General features: G+C 41.7%; 1 protein-coding gene across 1 annotated transcript in view; it reads right to left on the bottom strand.

Moving 5' to 3' along the window:
* SLC25A48 (solute carrier family 25 member 48) overlaps positions 1–16,356 on the bottom strand; it is a gene marked incomplete at its 3' end in the record, with an annotated part of 32,517 nt that extends 16,161 nt beyond the window's left edge. The window contains exons 1-3 of the mRNA XM_081316396.1: positions 16,320–16,356; positions 11,414–11,457; positions 1,599–1,670 (exon numbers count right to left, since the gene is read on the bottom strand). The remainder of the gene's footprint in view (positions 1–1,598; positions 1,671–11,413; positions 11,458–16,319) is intronic.
* Positions 16,357–17,331: the final 975 nt, after the last annotated feature.

Raw genomic sequence — 17,331 nt, 5'->3', positions numbered from 1 at the left:
AAGCAGAGTCAGCATATTGCCCCCAACAACCTGGGTCCACATTTTACCAACCTTGGAAGGATGGAAGGCTGAGTCAACCTTGAGCCCCATCATGGTCAAACTCCAGGCTGTGGGCAGAGTTAGCCTGCAGTATTACATTCTAACCACTGCACCATCACAGCTCCACATACACCATTATAATTAATATCTTTGAGTGGATTCTATTTTCCTTCTGCTTCAGTTGCATGATTTGACCAAAACTATTGTAACTAAAAAAGGGACGCTGAGCTTGTCGATCAGAAGGTCGGCAGTTTGGCGGGTCGAATCCTGAGTGCCGCGTAACAGTGAGCACCTGTTACTCGTCCCAGCTTCTGTCAACCTAGCAGTTCGAAAGCTCATAAAAATGCAAGTAGAAAAATAGGGACCACTATGGTGGAAAGGTAACAGCGTTCCGTGCGCCTTTGGCGTCTAGTCATGCCGGCCACATGACCACGGAGATGTCCTCGGACAAGTGCTGGCTCTTCGGCTTTGAAATGGAGATGAGCACCGGCCCCTAGAGTTGGAAACGACTAGCACACATGTGCGGGGGAACCTTTACCTTTATTGTAACTAAAGCAGGAGAAAGCTGAAACATGAAAGAGTGCTTGCAGCCAGCAATAGTGGTGTGTGGAGGAGAAACATGTTCCTTTGATTAGAACTACACCTGTCTGGGAGAGCCCACAGTCAGCACTGCAAAATGCATGCCAGAGTACTTACTGCATGAGTAGGAATTTCAAAAGAGAGCTGAGAAAACACTGTTCAAAATCCTACTAATCCATCAACTGGTCTTAATCTCTCTTACAGTTGTAATTAAAGATTGCTCGACTTACTGTATTTTTATACCATCATAGAATACTCATTTTATATTACATAAAGTACTCGTGGAATTAGAATACATAGTAAAACTACATGAGTTTCCTAGAGAATGAGGAATGAGTAAATATCAAAAATATTAATAAAGAAGCATACTATACTTCACTCCTTCATGTGTTTTGGGCATTCAGAAATCCTAATGGATGTAAACAAGGTGTGATATAAGTGCCCAATATCAATATATCTTCAAGTCCACATTAATTATGAAAGGTTTTTTGGGGGAAAGAAAGTGTCAATATACAAAAAAAATTCATGGATGATTTACCTAGATTGCACTTGTCATCACAAAGATTTTGAAAGCCATAAATGTTTTACTTGACAGACAATATACAAGCAAAATAGCAAATCAAAATCAAATTTGGGTGTTCTTACTACATGGTCTGAACACTGATGTGCCATCAGTACATAAATTTGTTAATGAAAATACTAATAGGTGAAGTATTCCATTAATATAGGGAGCAGTACAGATGGTAATAACCATGACATAGAATTTTAGTTGAAGCTTTCTTTGAACCTTTTAGATGACTGTATTCCTGTCATAGTTTTGAAATCCCAGCATTAAAGATTTGTACAAGTGATACTGGTTTAAAGGAATCTAATTCCCAGTTGAATATTATTTGTCTGGAGACAAAGCTTGTAAATTAATGCACATCAAAAACTACCTTGTTCTCTGTACAGGTATATTTCAGACACAAGAACATACTTACAGCTTCATTTTTGTATATAGTGCGGATGCAGTTAAATGTGTTTCCATAGCCTTGCCCAGCTTGTAAGCGAGTCTACAGAAGAATACAGTTATGAAATGCAATTACTGAGAGCTCACATTTCACAAACAAGGAGCACTTGTATTTTACCCCAATCTATGCTTTGTTTCAAAAGAGGAGAAAACAAGAAAACAAGACATTTTATCAAGTGTCTGCCAAAGATAGCAAGTGCATATAACTGCTTAATCTTCACTCTCAGCATACTCTGCAAATGAAAAACATGAACCCTGAGTGTTATACAAATTTACCTGATTTATGATTATTGTCTTCTTAACTTCTTTATGCACACTTCTGATTCAGAATAATCTGCCCAGCTCTCCTAAATATTACGCTTAAACATGTCTTATGATTGCTAAGTATCTCTGCTTGTAAACAATGCAGAGTAAAACAATGTCACTTCTGCAATGTAGAATTTTGTAGAATCTATAGGTTTTGGGAACTCCATAGATTACCCTTCTGCATAGAATATCTGGATTAATTACATTTAATTAAATTTTATAGAAACAGTTTCCTAGCAAAAATCTGATGATCTGAAATTAGGTGGTCATCTCTGTACTGGACAATCAGGTCTGGACACCATTCGTCCGAGGACTCCTGTCTTGGGCAAGGTGTTGGACTAGAAGACATCCAAGGACTTTTCCAATCCTATGATTCTATGTTCCTATACAATTATTCACACTCTATGCACATTGCCGACACTTGATAATCTCTACTGTAATCCACTATTCCTAAAATTCAGTTGAGGAAAAAACATTCCATTTATTGTTTATTATAAAAATCCATTTAATAAAATCAAGACAAGACATAGATTTCTGGAATTTTATAAAAGCCCAAGTAAAAATCCCCGTGGGGTATCTGCTTTAGGCAACATACCACATATATTATCCACTACATAATTGCAAATTATGATTGCTCCTATTGGAAATGATTTGTATTGAACTTGATCACTGTTTTCCCAACTAATTTCTAATGGTAGAAATTATGATGGATCAAAAACAGATATTGATGGTAGCAATATATGCACCTAATGATAAATGAGTAATTTTATCAACTCACTACTTTTTATAGTAACTAGCAGGGGATCTCTAGCTACGAGTCTTACCCAGCCATAATCTGAGACCAAACATGCAACTTTTTGTTGGTAAATCTTATGCTTTGCTGTTGAGTTTTGCTCATGTCCAAGAGCTCTAACAAGGAATCACGCCAAAGCCCTGTGCCAAAATTAGTGCTATTTAATGTATTGATTCATGGTTTGAAAGGAAGAATAGAAAGCACTTCTAAACAGCTCATTTCAAAACTGAACAAGAATAATTGCCTTATTTGGGTAAAAAATAAAATGTGCCCTCACACAAAAGGAAAAGATAAGAATCAAATACTGCTGAGTGGGCTATATTATCAAAAGAAATGCAGGTAAAGTGTTTATTATTATTATTTATTAAATTATTATTATTTATTAAATTTTTATACCGCCCTTCTCCCGAAGGACTCAGGGCGGTGTACAGGGCAATAAATATCAAAATACAAAATACAAAAGTTAAAAAAGATTAAATAATTATGCCCGATATAATACAGTAATTAAAAGCTATGTTAAAACCCAAACCCCAAACCCATCAGACCAGGCCGGCTTGTTCAAATAAATAGGTTTTTAGATCGCATCGGAAGGAGCGAAGGTCGGGGGCCATCCGGAGCTCAACCGGCAAGCGGTTCCACAGGTTTGGCGCGCCCACAGAGAACGCCCTCCCCCTGGGGGCTACCAATCGACATTCTCTAATCGGAGGCACCCTGAGGAGGCCCTCTCTGTGGGAGCGCACTGGACGGAGGGAGGTTGACGCCGGCAGCAGGTGCTGCCATAGGTAATCCGGACCCATGCCATGTAGGGCTTTATAGGTCATTACCAGCACCTTGAATCTCACCCGGAGGGCAACTGGAAGCCAATGAAGCTCGCGGAGCAGAGGTGTAGCATGGGAGTCTCGGGAGACCCCCAACACCACTCGCGCGGCTGCATTCTGCACCAGTTGAAGCCTCCGAGTGGTCCTCAAGGGTAGCCCCATGTAGAGAGCATTGCAGTAGTCCAAACGAGAGGTCAAGTGTGCATGAATGACTGTACGCAAGGCATTCCGGTCCAGATAGGGCCGCAACTGGCACACCAGGCGAACGTGGGCGAAGGCCCCCCTAGTCACAGCTCCTATATGATCTTCTAAGGAGAGCTGTGAATCTAGGAGGACCCCCAAGTTGCGAGCCCTATCTACGGGGGGTAATAACTCACCCCCCATAGTAAGAGATAGAATAATCTGAATTTCCCGAGATGCCGGCACATACAGCCACTCAGTCTTGTCAGGGTTGAGCTGAAGCCTGTTCCTCCCCATCCAGACCCGGACCACCTCCAGGCAACGGGACATCACGTTGAGGGCATCACTGGGGTGGTTTGGGGTTGAAATGAAAAGCTGGGTATCATCAGCATACTGATGATACCCAACTCCAAAACCATGAATGATCTCACCCAGAGGCTTCATATAGATGTTGAACAGGAGGGGCGAGAGGACCGATCCCTGAGGAACTCCACAAACGAGAGGCCTCAAGGTCGACCTCTGCCCCCCTGCCAACACCGACTGCGAACGTCCCAGAAGGTAGGAGGAGAACCACTGAAAAACTGTGCCTCCCACTCCCAACCCCCTGAAACGCCGCAGCAGGATACCATGGTCGATGATATCAAAAGCCGCTGAGAGGTCTAACAGGACTAGGACAGAGGAACAACCCCTCTCCCGAGCCCGCCAGAGATCATTCACCAGCACGACCAATGCCGTCTCCGTGCTGTACCCGGGCCTGAAACCCGATTGGTACGGGTCCAGATAATCAGCTTCCTCCAAGAACAAAGGAAGCTGATGCGCCACCATGCTCTCAACAACCTTCATGAGAAAGCGAAGGTTGGAGACCGGACGAAAGTTATTTAATACAGCTGGGTCCAGGGCAGGCCTCTTGAGGAGGGGTCTCACCACCGCCTCCTTCAAGGCGGCGGGAAAGCTACCCTCACTCAAGGAAGCAGTTATCACTGCCTGGAGCCAGCCTTGTGTCCCATCATGGGCTGCATAAACCAGCCAGGAGGGGCACGGGTGCAATAAACACGTGGTGGAGCTCAGCTTCCCCATGATCCTGTCCACGTCTTCAGGAGTCACAGGATCGAACTCCTCCCAGATAACATCGACAAGACTGGCCTCATCCTCGTCATCAGACTCTGCCCAGTCGGAGTCCGAATCCGAGCGATTTTGTCCAACAGATGTTGACTAAACTCCTCGGTATGACCCTGCAAGGGCTCCTCCCTCACCTCCTGATTAAGGAGGGAGCGGGTCACCCTAAACAGGGCGGCTGGGCGATTATCTGCGGACGCGATGAGGATGGCAAAGTGGTTAGACCTTGCCATCCTCATCGCCGTGAGATAAGATCTCATAAAAAACCTTAGTCGCAACCGGTCGGATTCAGATCAGCTGGATCTCCAACAGCTCTCTAGGCCCCGTCTCCGACGCTTCATCTCGCGGAGCTCCATAGAAAACCATGGAGCCCATTGGGATCTGCACCGGGTCAAGGGCCGCATGGGTACAACTCAGTCGAGTGCCTCCATGGCTGCCTTTTCCCAGGCTTCCACTAGGGCATCAGCCGAGCTGTGAGCAAAGGAGGCAGGTGGGGACCCAAGCGCCGCCTGGAACCGCTCAGGGTCCATTAAGCGCCTAGGGCGGAACCATCTTGTTGGTTCAACAACCCCACGATGGGGAGTGGCAAAATGGAAGACCAACCACAGGAGATGATGATCGGTCCATGACAGGGGCGTAACAATTGGAGAACCCCCACCCAGATCATCTAACCACCGTCCAGATAGAAAAACCAAATTGAGCGTGTGACCCCCCCATGAGTTGGACCCTGAATAACTTGCATCAGGTCCATGGCCGTCATGGAAGCCATGAACTCCTGAGCTAACTCAGATGATCCCCCCAGGGATGTTAGATTGAAGTCACCCAAAACCATAAGTTTGGGGAACTCAATCACCAACCCTGAGAGGATGTCGAGAAGCTCAGGTAGGGCTGCTGGTGTGCGACTAGGCGAAAAGTACACCAGCAGCGAGCCTAACTGAGCTCTAGGGCCACATTTCAGGAGGAGGGACTCACACCCGACTATTTGGACAACGGTGGCCTCCTGCAGACATAAGTTCTCCCTCACGACTACCGCCACTCCTCCGCCCCTACCCTGAGCCCGAGGCTGGTGCAGCACCCGGAAACCCGATGGACAAAGATCAACCAGAGGGACACCGCCCTCTGGGCCCAACCAGTTCTCCGTAATGCAAGCCAGGTCCGCATGCTCCTCCTCGACCAAATCACGTATAAGAGGAGCCTTATTAACTATGGACCTGGCATTGAAATACACGAGCCTGAGCTCAGGTGGCTGCTCATCCTTGCTCCTGGAACCACGGGCCAAAACCAGAGGGTCAGAGCGCATCACCGCTTGGAGACAGCAGGGACGCACTCCCAGATACTGATGCGGCCCTCTGTTCACACGCCTGCTGCCATTCCCTACCGCCATGGGAATAGGCAAACCCACACCCCGCTCCGGGGCCCCGGAGGCACCCAACCCAAGCCTTGTCACGGCGCGATCAATCCCGGGCCTGGTCTGAGTAACAGTTGGTGGAACCCCCCAGTTTCCAACCAAACCTGTGAACCCTCCCCCCTCCCTAACCCCACAAAAAAATTAGCTAAAAAGCGCACCAGGGGCCTCTTATTAAATTTATGACAGAGGCTCCTGTCCTTGCCCAACCATCTCTCAGGGTCCCAATAATTGGGCCCGTCATCAAGAGAAAAGGTAGAAATAAAGGCGGGTCGTGCCCAGGAAGGGGGGGCACCCCTGAGCGCAAATAAATCCATGCTTGAAGAAGGCAAATAAACCATTGTCCAGGTAGGTGCAGCCAGGCAGTCCCATAGTTACTCAGGAGGATGTAAAATAGAAGGTCAACAATGTCCAGTCCACCAGCTCCCTGCCACTTGAGCTGGGTACCTTCCAGGTAACTTACGAAACAGATCGGGCACCTCCCTCTCACAGAGGGCCCAAAGCTATCCGGGAGCGGACAGGATACCAACCCGGATAAGGCATACCTCCCTAGATCTCTCACCTCTAGGGAGGTAGCAGATGGTATAAGTTGGTATAATTGATGGTATAGCTGAGCCACCCTCTCACAGCGGCTCAACTCCAGGACCTTCTGAGTCCAGTGGGTTCGTGGGGGGAAAAGAGGAATTTGAGCAGTGATTACCAGGCATAACAACCTGAAGATAACAAAAGTTCCAATTGCAGAGCATCTTCTCAAAAGCGAGGAAAGCGAGGAAGGCTGAACAACAGATGGATCCAAAACAGGTAGCTCAAGTCCAAATGGCCACAGAACACGGGTGACACGAGCTGACCTGTGCCATCCGACCAATAGCATGCAGCGCCAGAAGTCCAACGCCCAGCCGTAGGTCCCCCTCGCCAAAAACGGGCATGAAACAGCCTCCAGATAGCCACCAAACAGCCACAAACAGCCATAACGCTCCCACTCGACTCTCTGCCCGCCGCTCCAAAGCAATGCCAATTCATCCACCATTTCACAGGCTTCTGGCATTCCGGAGGCCACTCTAGGACGCGGCTCTATCGGCTCCGAATATCAGCTGCTCAGAGCTCTCCAAGCCGCAGTGCCTCCTGACTCCACAGAGGGCCTCCGAAAAAATGCTGGAGCTCACAGTTCAAAATGGAGGACTGCATCACCAACGAAGGTGCCAACCATCTCTCTTCCTGGATCTTTCGACTCACCAGACCCCAGCACAGAGGGAAAAAACACCTCTGCAGACCCTTTGGACTCCAAAAACTCCAAGGACGCCGAAATAGCTGGAGCTCTCCGCGGAGCTCAGCCAAGCACGTCCGCCATCTTGGGCATGAGAAATTATGAGAAATTCATCTCCCATTCTTTCATTAATTGCTTTAGTATGCCACACCTCATAGTTTGAATTGATAATATGCTTGAATACCATGTTTGATTTTATTTGTAACGCAAAGAAATGTTTACTATCACTATTGTCCTATTTTAAATATGAACTAATGCAAATGAAAACAGAGTCAATGAGGGCTGGAAAAATAAAAAACGGTGCCAGGTGGAAGTTTATAAAGCCAACATAAGTGGGGGGAGAAAAATCTGTTCTGCTAGATATCTGTTCTGCACTATATAAAGTTATAGTACAGCTATAAATAACAGAAGTCTTCTTAATCACAAGAATCATATTAAAATCTTGAAGCACTTGCAGATTAATATTTCAACCCAATAGTAGTGTGCAATGAGCCCTACCAATCAGATTTGCAAATAGAATGCAAACAAGTGCTCCAACACTGGAAGTCTTTAAGAAGAGACTGGATAACCATTTGTCTGAAATGGTATTGGGTTTCCTGCCTAAGCAGAGGATTGGACTATAAGACCTCCAAGGTCCCTTCCAGGTCTGCCGTTCTATTCTGAGCCCTACCAATCAGACTTGCAGATAGAATGCACATGAGCCCTACCAATCAGATTATTTGCTATGAATGACATTCTTGCAAATGCATATTATCCCTATTTCTTTTGCAGAACAGCAATAATGAGAATGAGAAGCGGTCTGTACTCCTGGTGGAGAATCTGGCTCCCCACGTTACAGCTTCCCATGGGGCACCGGTTTGAAAGGAAACACTCCTGATATATCAGCAAGGATTACAGCACAGAGGCTGAAGAAATGCCACTCAGCAAGCAGAATACTGCCAGAATGTTTTGTTCCCTTTTTCTTACTGAAGAGAAGATTGGCTGGCATCAAAGTCTCTCTCTCTCTCTTAAGCATCCTAGTTTCTGCAGTATTAGGGACAGCTCACAATAATATTGTCTGAAATTGAGCCTGGAAGGGTTGGACAGAAGTTCCATTATCAGAATGTCTCCCTGACCTCTGTGGTCAAGAATCATTTATCCTGGGACATTCTGAAAACAAATTCCTTACTCTGAGTGGCAAATAATTGCAAGTTAGGGCTGATCCTTTCAATGAGTGCAAAATTGGCTATTTTAGAAAAGTTTGATTTAGAATAGGAGACCCAGTTCAAGTTCCTATTCAGCCATAAAACTCTTTTGGTGAGTTTGGGCTCATCACCAACTCTCAGCCTAATTTATCTTAGAGAATTATTGTGGGGATAAAAAGGAGGCCTAAGTATTTTAGCCTCCTTGGATAAATTGTGGGAAAGAAAAAAAAAGAGTCGTTTTCTCAGCAAAATCACTTACTAGCAGCCATTGCAAAGCCTGTAAGCTTCTATCTCTCCCTCTACATCTAGACCATTGTATCACTGTGATAGGTACAAAAATGTCATGTAAACTTCACAGTTATCTATACTGAGGTGTATCACCATACTAATCAAAATACATGCAGTATTTTGGACCTCGATAGCTCTTCTGATAAGCAAATTTGATATAAACTTAATGAATTCCCTGAAAGAAGAAAAAAGATGACGTTAGATGATAGACAGACAGACAGTATAGATGGTTGTTTTAAACATACAAATGTCTGGATCTTATCAAGAAATACCCCAATGTATTTATGGAGAAAAAATCCATTAATAAGTCTTACTAGCTGGAGGTCAGTAGTGATAAGAAAAATGTACTAGGCAGTCAAACAGCTTGAGATATTGGAGAGCTACAAAGCAAACTTGTCTCCCTTTGTTTTCACTCAGTTTGTTGCCCTATCCCTGAACCCCCATCTTCCATTATAAAGGAGAATGTATGTGGGCTATGCCTTTCTTGCTATCCAGATATCTGAAAGAGAGAAGCAGCCAGGAAACCTCAGCAACAAAGGAGGAGAAACAGTGCCAAGGGGCTTCGCTGCTCAGAGTGGGTGGTCTGGGTTTAGGCATAGACAGAGACTGGCACCAACTTGACTAATTAGTGATCAATGTTATTTGTGTACTGCTGCTTTTGCAATGACAACATATTGGAAAAAGTAAAAAAAAAGTATCACCTCCACCCTTTTTTTTTGTGGGAGAGGAATATTTCACAGAATGTCTGTATAGGGTATTTGCCAATGCCCTAAAAGAAATGTAAACATTAACTACTGCACTGTGGTCTATGCCAAAAAAAAAGTAGTACATTTTTTTAGGAAGCAGGTTTGTTATTCATAAGATCAACAGCCCAATAACTCTGAAACCACGACACCCCATTCACTCATCCACCTTCAAAACCAATCCAGTGTAGCAATGTTATAATCCAGGTTATACATAAACTGCTTTCCAAATTCTTCTCATTCACTGACCATCATGTTATTTTCTTGTTTATTGAAATCTGGCATGTTTCTAACTGAGCTCAAAGTTTTGCAAAGAGTCAAAGTACTCACTTTGAGCATGGTCTCTATGCCTTATTTGTTGATTTGAGGAGACTTGCTGTACTAGGACATAATCCACATTCAAATACACTGAGCTATTCAGCACAGCTCTCTGCTCTCATTCCCTTATTCCTCAGGATGCACCTTTGCTACTTAATCAGTAAGTACTGAATTAGTCTATGACTCTGTTTCTTAATTCACTCTTTACGATCTTTCCCTTTCCCTTGCTGATTTGGAAATGGAACAAAGCTGCCTAGTTGCCATTCCCAAGCTGCATCAAGATCCAATAGTAAAGAAGGGGCCAGCTTGACAGTTGTATTGAACGATGTGTGGCTTGTTTCTTGGCTGTGCCCAAGCAAAAGTAGGAAACGTAGCAAAAATGTTCCCACAAGGTCTATTGTTGACTCCTAGCACGCGCTACCAGCAATGACAGTAAAGCCATCCATTTGGCAGAACTGGAAAGCACATATTCCTTCAATACTCACTTCCAGACAAATTCACGGACAGCACAGCAAATTGTAAATACACAAATGTGATTAGTTCTTTGGCACAGTTATTTCAGGAAAGGGGAGCATTCAACCAAACACTGTACTTTGGCACTTTTGTCTTTAAAATCCCCCAAGCATACAGAACTGCAATCCTATTCATGGGAACCTAGTAATTGTTACATATTGCATCAGTGTGCACCACGAAGTGTATGAGGCCATGAAGGAAGAAAATAAACTGCTTGTTACAATCTCAGGACTTATTCCCACATTAATAAAAGTTTCCTTCTAATTCGCTATGCCATCCAAATGCACCAAAGTGATTCTTCAGTTGTACCATAATACATCCAAATAAACTGTTGGTAACAGGGTGCTAAATCAGGAATCTGAACTCTGATGGAATATACTTATTCAGAAGGCAACGTCTTCATGGGTATATTTAAATTATAACTACTAGTGTAAAAAAAAAGTTTCACATAACTACAATAACCTCCCAAAAGACATAACCTTCCAAATAAAAATCCCAGTTTCAATATAACACAAATGTAATCCCCTTGGCAGAAAGGGGGCAATAAAGGGTTATTAATTTTCTAGATAAGATCACTCTGGGCTTATCTGTACTCTGCATTGTCAGTATTTTTTTTAAATAGTCCTAAGTATTTACCTTAGTAGCAGATTCCCCCCAATCCACCTAAAAGTAGCAATCAGATACTACACATGAGCTTTATGAATGTGCTCTATAATTAAACCAGGACGGAAATATTTTTTGGTTATGTTAATCACACAAAATATACCCTTCCAGAGAAAATATCTCCATTCTCCCTAGTGCTAAATGATTTATTTAGATGTGTAAGAATGCATTAAATATACACATACATACGCTAACCTTTACTGTGTCCAAAGGATGTCCCACGATAACACCTGCAGCTCCTGTAATTTAAAGTAATAATTAAAAGAGTTTCATGAAAAAGAAAACAACAACAAAAGAGCATTTTTCTATCAATGGCCAGCATAACTAGTTACAATTCTTCCTTGTTCAGCTCCCACTGTCAGAATTATGTGACCTATGAAACAATGGGAGCCATAGATGGCCAGTAGAGAAGCACAGAGGAGCCACTGCAAGTCAGTTCCCAAGCAGTAGTTTCCACCTTAGCTCTAAGGAATAGAAAATAATAATAATAATAATAATAATAATAATAATTAATAATAATAATAATAATAATAATAATAATTTTATTTATAAAATAAAGAAGCAGAAGTTACTATTGTGGAGGAAGACATGGCTTATAACGCCCGTGTGAGCTCATTTCTTCTTGTTATGTTGTCTTTATGACTCTGCTTGCCAAAAATATATTGATTTTTTTTATTTATTCCGGAGGGTTCAATAACAGTGTCAGTAACCAGATTCAGAAACTTTGCACAAAGCATGACTTTAAGAAGGAATTGCAATTTAGCTACTCAACATAATTTGAAAATTTAAAAAAAAATTAGATGCTGGCTTCAGCTACCCAACTTTGGAACAAGGAAGAAGATTATTTTCACTGATTCTTTCTCCCCACCTACATTCTCTGCTACCCCCAGTGCTCATTTGGAGAGCCACTCCGATGATCAGGGACAAATGGCAAATTTTAACTCACTGCAGGAAGGTTTCCTAACTAAAATTCCATTGCTTAATTTAACTTGTTCTTTAAATTTTCTTTTCTTGGATTCATGATTCAGGTAATTTGCTGGATAATGTTTAATCTATTATCAAACCTTAGAAATGACTACCCATAATTTTAATTAAAGAATCTTGAACTGGCATATTTAGCTTTTTCTAATCTGATCTATAACCGCCTAGTGCTTTTTTAGTATGGGAACATAGTATGTTTATTGTATAATATTAAGGATAACCCTCAAGGTAGACACATTTCTATCATAAGGCATATTCTAAAAAAGAGATGTTTATTTCTGGCAATATAAGTAAATGACATTTGCTGTTAATGACTCATCAGTGTAACAGTTGCTATCTCTACTGGAAAGGAATTGGAAAGGTGATAGGTCGTTTACATTTTCCAAAGTATTCATTCTACAGCATTTTGCAACTTGATAGTATTATTGTCCAAGGAGTCACCAGATATTAAGAAATGTGATCTGTCTAGATTGACAGGTTTGGTTGCAGATGTTTCATTAGTCAACTAGATAACATCATCAGTACTTATGAATGTGGGGCTTGCTTCCTGTTTATATATAGTAGCTTGCCCAGCCATCATTGGTGGTGGTGTGGTTTTCTCCTTGGTGGTTCATTGATTAGAATATTGTATTGTTCTTGATTGTTTGTCTGGTGATAATCCCTGCTTGATGGCTGATTTGTCTGAACTTCCAGGATTTCCCTAGAAGCAACCCAGAACACCAGAAAAAAGGAAACAGACCACCTATACAACATCTTCCAACAAAGTGGATAGTACACAACTTCATCAGAAAATGACTGACCTCTCAACCCTCTATAGCACAACTAACACGAGCTATGAAAAAGGTAACATTGCCATACATTTAAAACATCTTAGAAACTAGCAACAGATTATACAACCACAAAGTATCATTGTAGGACACAAACCAACTAAAGTCCTACAAAACATATTAAGTAAGTCAGAAGACCTAGTAGCCCAACAAATAAAAACAGGATATTATATCACATTTACACACCATTCAAAAGAGACAATAAACACCTAAGAAGGAAATAAACCACAATACATTCTCTCCAACAACTAATACCCAGATAAGCAGGGACTAACACCACACCAGTTGTTATGCCTGCTTGTATATGTATTTTAACACTGTGTGGGGTCTCCAGACTTGGCGACTTGACTGGCTGCGGAATTCTGAGAGCTGAAGTCCACAAGTCTTAAATTCACAAGGTTTGGGGAGCCCTGGTATAATGGAAGGGCATGGTAACCTGCTGTCTGGGCTGATTGCCTTTCAAGATGTTGACAAAGTATCTCAGATAGACAGGATTGTCTTGAAGCAGTTTAAAGTTAAACCAGCATAAACACAAATCAGGAACAGTTGAGACTGCTGTGTGTAATATAGCTTGAGTCAGAAAATGCAAACATTATTTTCTTCTTCCTCCCAAAAGCAAGAGAGCCTACTTTCCATACTTGTATATGGGACATCTGCTTAATGAATAGAAGAAATAGAAAAATAGTAATTTTTCATTTGCTAAGACTATCATCACTCCAGATTTCTCTCCCAATTATCTTCTATATTCACTGCAGTCAAACCCAAGTACAGTCTGGCAAGTTCTGCTAGAACCCTATATAAATTGCAACCAAAGGCAATTGGCAATTTATAAGAAGTTTTCTTGCAGGGACTGTTAAAGAATGAGTTACAGTGCTTGCTATCATGAAGCCACAAGCCAACTGATCATGAGGAAAGCCTTGGGTTTTCACCTAGGGGTTTAGAATAAGTCACTGTGAGTCTTGCATTGGTCATTTAAATTGCACTGACAAGATCTTAATATCAGACTTTATAGCTAAAGAGCACAAATTACTATTTTCCAGTGTTTGTTTAAAGAACAAAGGATAACCTGTGACATCAAGCATGTTTGACAAGATGCAATAATTCTCAGGTGAGAAGATTAAGAGACAGTCAAGTGAACAAGACCATATATTTTTTTATATAAACTTTATTCAAGCACATGTGATAATAATTGTCTCTCCCTCAAGAGTTATTTTATTAAGGGAGCAAGTTCATCAAGTAATGGAAACTATGCAGAGACATATTTATCATGTCACCATGTACAACTCTACTTTTTATATATACTCCATTGAAACTCAATATACTCCATGGGTGATGCCAATGTATAATTCTGAGTTGAAGAGAAAAAAATATGCAGACAGTCAGAAAACATAGTAAATAGAGTCAGGACTAAAAGTAGGGTAGTTAACTCACTAGAAAATAGAAGTCCTGGAAAAAAATGGAATTGTTAGACCATAATATTAAAACCAAGGCTAAATAAATAACAGAAAAGCAGATATTATAAAAGGTTGCTATAACTCAGCAAGATGTATAGATAGTATTAGATAATTTTAACTTAACATTACAGGTAGTCCTTGTTTAGTGACCACAAATGGGACCAGCAACTTAGTTCTTAACCAAAGCAATCACTAAATGAAACTGCAATTGTGTTTATGATCTTACTTTAGATTTCCTTTGCTTTATTGATCTGTAAAGGTCATAAATGCAAGGATTGGTCATAAAGTTGCCCATGTCTCCTATTTCTAAATGTAGTAAAAGGGAATTTCAATTCACATTTAGTCACCAGGAATACTAATATTATGACCATTCCATGGAAATAATGGGATTTCCCAAAAAATCTCTATCCCCTGGATGCCACTCCATTTGAGCATTCTGCAAATACCTTTAATTGTTCCATATGTGTATGGATCCAATTATGCAAAAATCTCCCCTGAATCACTGATAACAGAAGGGGATGTGTATAACTGAAAAATAGAAGTGTATTCCAAATCACAATTTAAGAGTCTCATAATTCTCAACCTGCACCACCGTGCAATGTTAAATGTTTGTTGAATATGAAACTGAAGACATCTGTACTGTATGTGGAGGAGTAAAACTTTACAGTCCCCATTGAATCTAATGTTGCAAATAGTCTTTTTTTTGGAAAAAGTTCATATACTGAAACTAAACTAAAATGATAAAGGAAAGTTATTAAAAATTGACTATAAACAAGTTAAACTTATCAGAATCACCCAGTATATAGCTTACCATGCATCATAGGTGAAACATCTTTACAGGATGGATTTCCAAATTGAAAATGCCTTAATCATGGCATGTTATCCTGTAGTATTACTTTTTGAATTAACTATTCTATTAATACTCTGAGTATTGTATGTTAAGATCAAAAAGTTACAATCTGTACAATATGTAAATATGCAACAAATGTATCTTTTTCTGTTATGTAATAACCATGATATAACTTGGGAATTTAGGAACTGTCACTTATATATGCTGCTTGCTACTTGCATTTATAACCTTATCTTCAAAGGAATGTACTTCATAATAGATGAGTATATGGCCGGGAGATCATATAATGGATATACATATGCCTTGTAATTCTTCCTTCGATACAGACCTGAACTACAGAAGATGAATTGTGATTGCCAGGTGATCACTCTGTTGTCATTCTCCAGGAGTTATGGAGTTTGGAGTATTTGAATCCGTAAGAGCATTAGTTTGTCAATAGGTTGGGGACCAGTAGTGAAAGAGACAGATAATGTTGGTATTTGTCCACATTTTCTTATCTTGATCTCTAGTCAAACCAACAGTTCGTGAAAGGAGTGGCTGTAAGGAGGTTTCTGATTGGCCAATATTAGACCAGCTGTCTAAGCATCAGGATCTGACTCCACAGCTCAATTTATTAGGAGATCTCTGTTGAATCTTTATTAGAGGCATGAGTAAAATGGGGAAGGAATCTGAGTAACTTTCAATTAAACTTAATCCTGTTTGTTTATGTTTTCCTCTCCTGAACCAACTTGTGATTTATGGATCTAGTACCTTTGAAAGATCACAGGACTGAATGTTCATAACAAGCAATTACTGCTTACTTCAGAAGATGTTTTCTTCATTAATTGGGTAAATTATACTCACAGAACCATACAAATGGCTGAGAAATGCACTGAACTATGTGTGCAAACTGTTAAATTCAGAACGGTTTATCATCCAGCTAAAAATCCGAGCCCCTTTTTAATGCTCCTTTGTTGTATTATCTTATTATTCCCACATGAATCACTTACCTCCTACCCATCCAGCTATAAAATCATCCAACTGAAAGCTGCCCGTTTTACCATATCTTAAGCAGTCCTGTTCAGTTTTAGTCTTGGGTGATGTGGTTACATTCATCTCCTTCAGCACCAGGCAAGCAACAGAAGAGAGTTCTCAATGTGCCTCTTTTAAATCTGTCTTTTTTTTGTCCTGTTATGACTGCAGAGCAGTGGTTTCTTTGACAACTTTCAACAGCCTCAGAACTCAAACAACTCGATTCCAGTCTCTGTCTCTCTTCCCTGCAAAAGTGCCTTCAAAGCACAAAGTGACCTCATAGTCACAAAGCTTAAAGGGGCAGTACAATCAGAACCACAGGTTCCAGAAGTCATTCTAGCATGTTACTAATTAAAGGCAGATAGCTAATCTATGGTCAACAAAGAAAATAATGAACTCTTTATGTCTTGTATATTTGGTCTGTAACCAAACCAAACCAAACCAAAATTGTATATGTGGAAACTAAATTGTTCAGAGTGAAAGCATCCAAGTGACTACAGTATTTTAGAAGAATGGTGATGAAAAGCTATTATAACCTGAAAGCTGTATGATACTCCTCCTTAGAATAAATTTACAATCGATGAAATAGATCAGACATGTCAAACACAAGGCCCGGGGACCGGATCCGGCCCGCGAAGTGGTTTCATCTGGCCCGCGAAGCCATCCTGGAAACAGTGAGGGAACGGCCCCCACTGCCTTGACCCTGGCCCAGAGACCCTCCTTCTGCCAGAGACCCTCAGATCTGTCCCACTCCTGCCCAGGCCCCCATAGGCACCCTTGATGCGAACGATGTAGAGCTGGCCACGCCCACCCAGTAGGCCATACGCACTCTAGCCACGCCCACCCAGTAGGCCACGCCCACCCTGGCCATACCCACCCGGCCCCCTGAGGGCAACCGCAATGCTGATGCGGCCCTCAATGAAATTGAGTTTGACACCCCTGAAATAGAACGACGTTTATCACCTGATGGAACAGCATCTGCTATTAGAA

The sequence above is a fragment of the Vipera berus genome (genome assembly GCF_964194415.1).
Source record: "Vipera berus genome assembly, chromosome: 2".
NCBI classification, from domain to species: Eukaryota; Metazoa; Chordata; class Lepidosauria; order Squamata; family Viperidae; genus Vipera; species Vipera berus.
The sequence above is the reverse complement of the archived record's forward strand: the minus strand, read 5'-3'. Positions and strand labels throughout refer to the sequence as shown.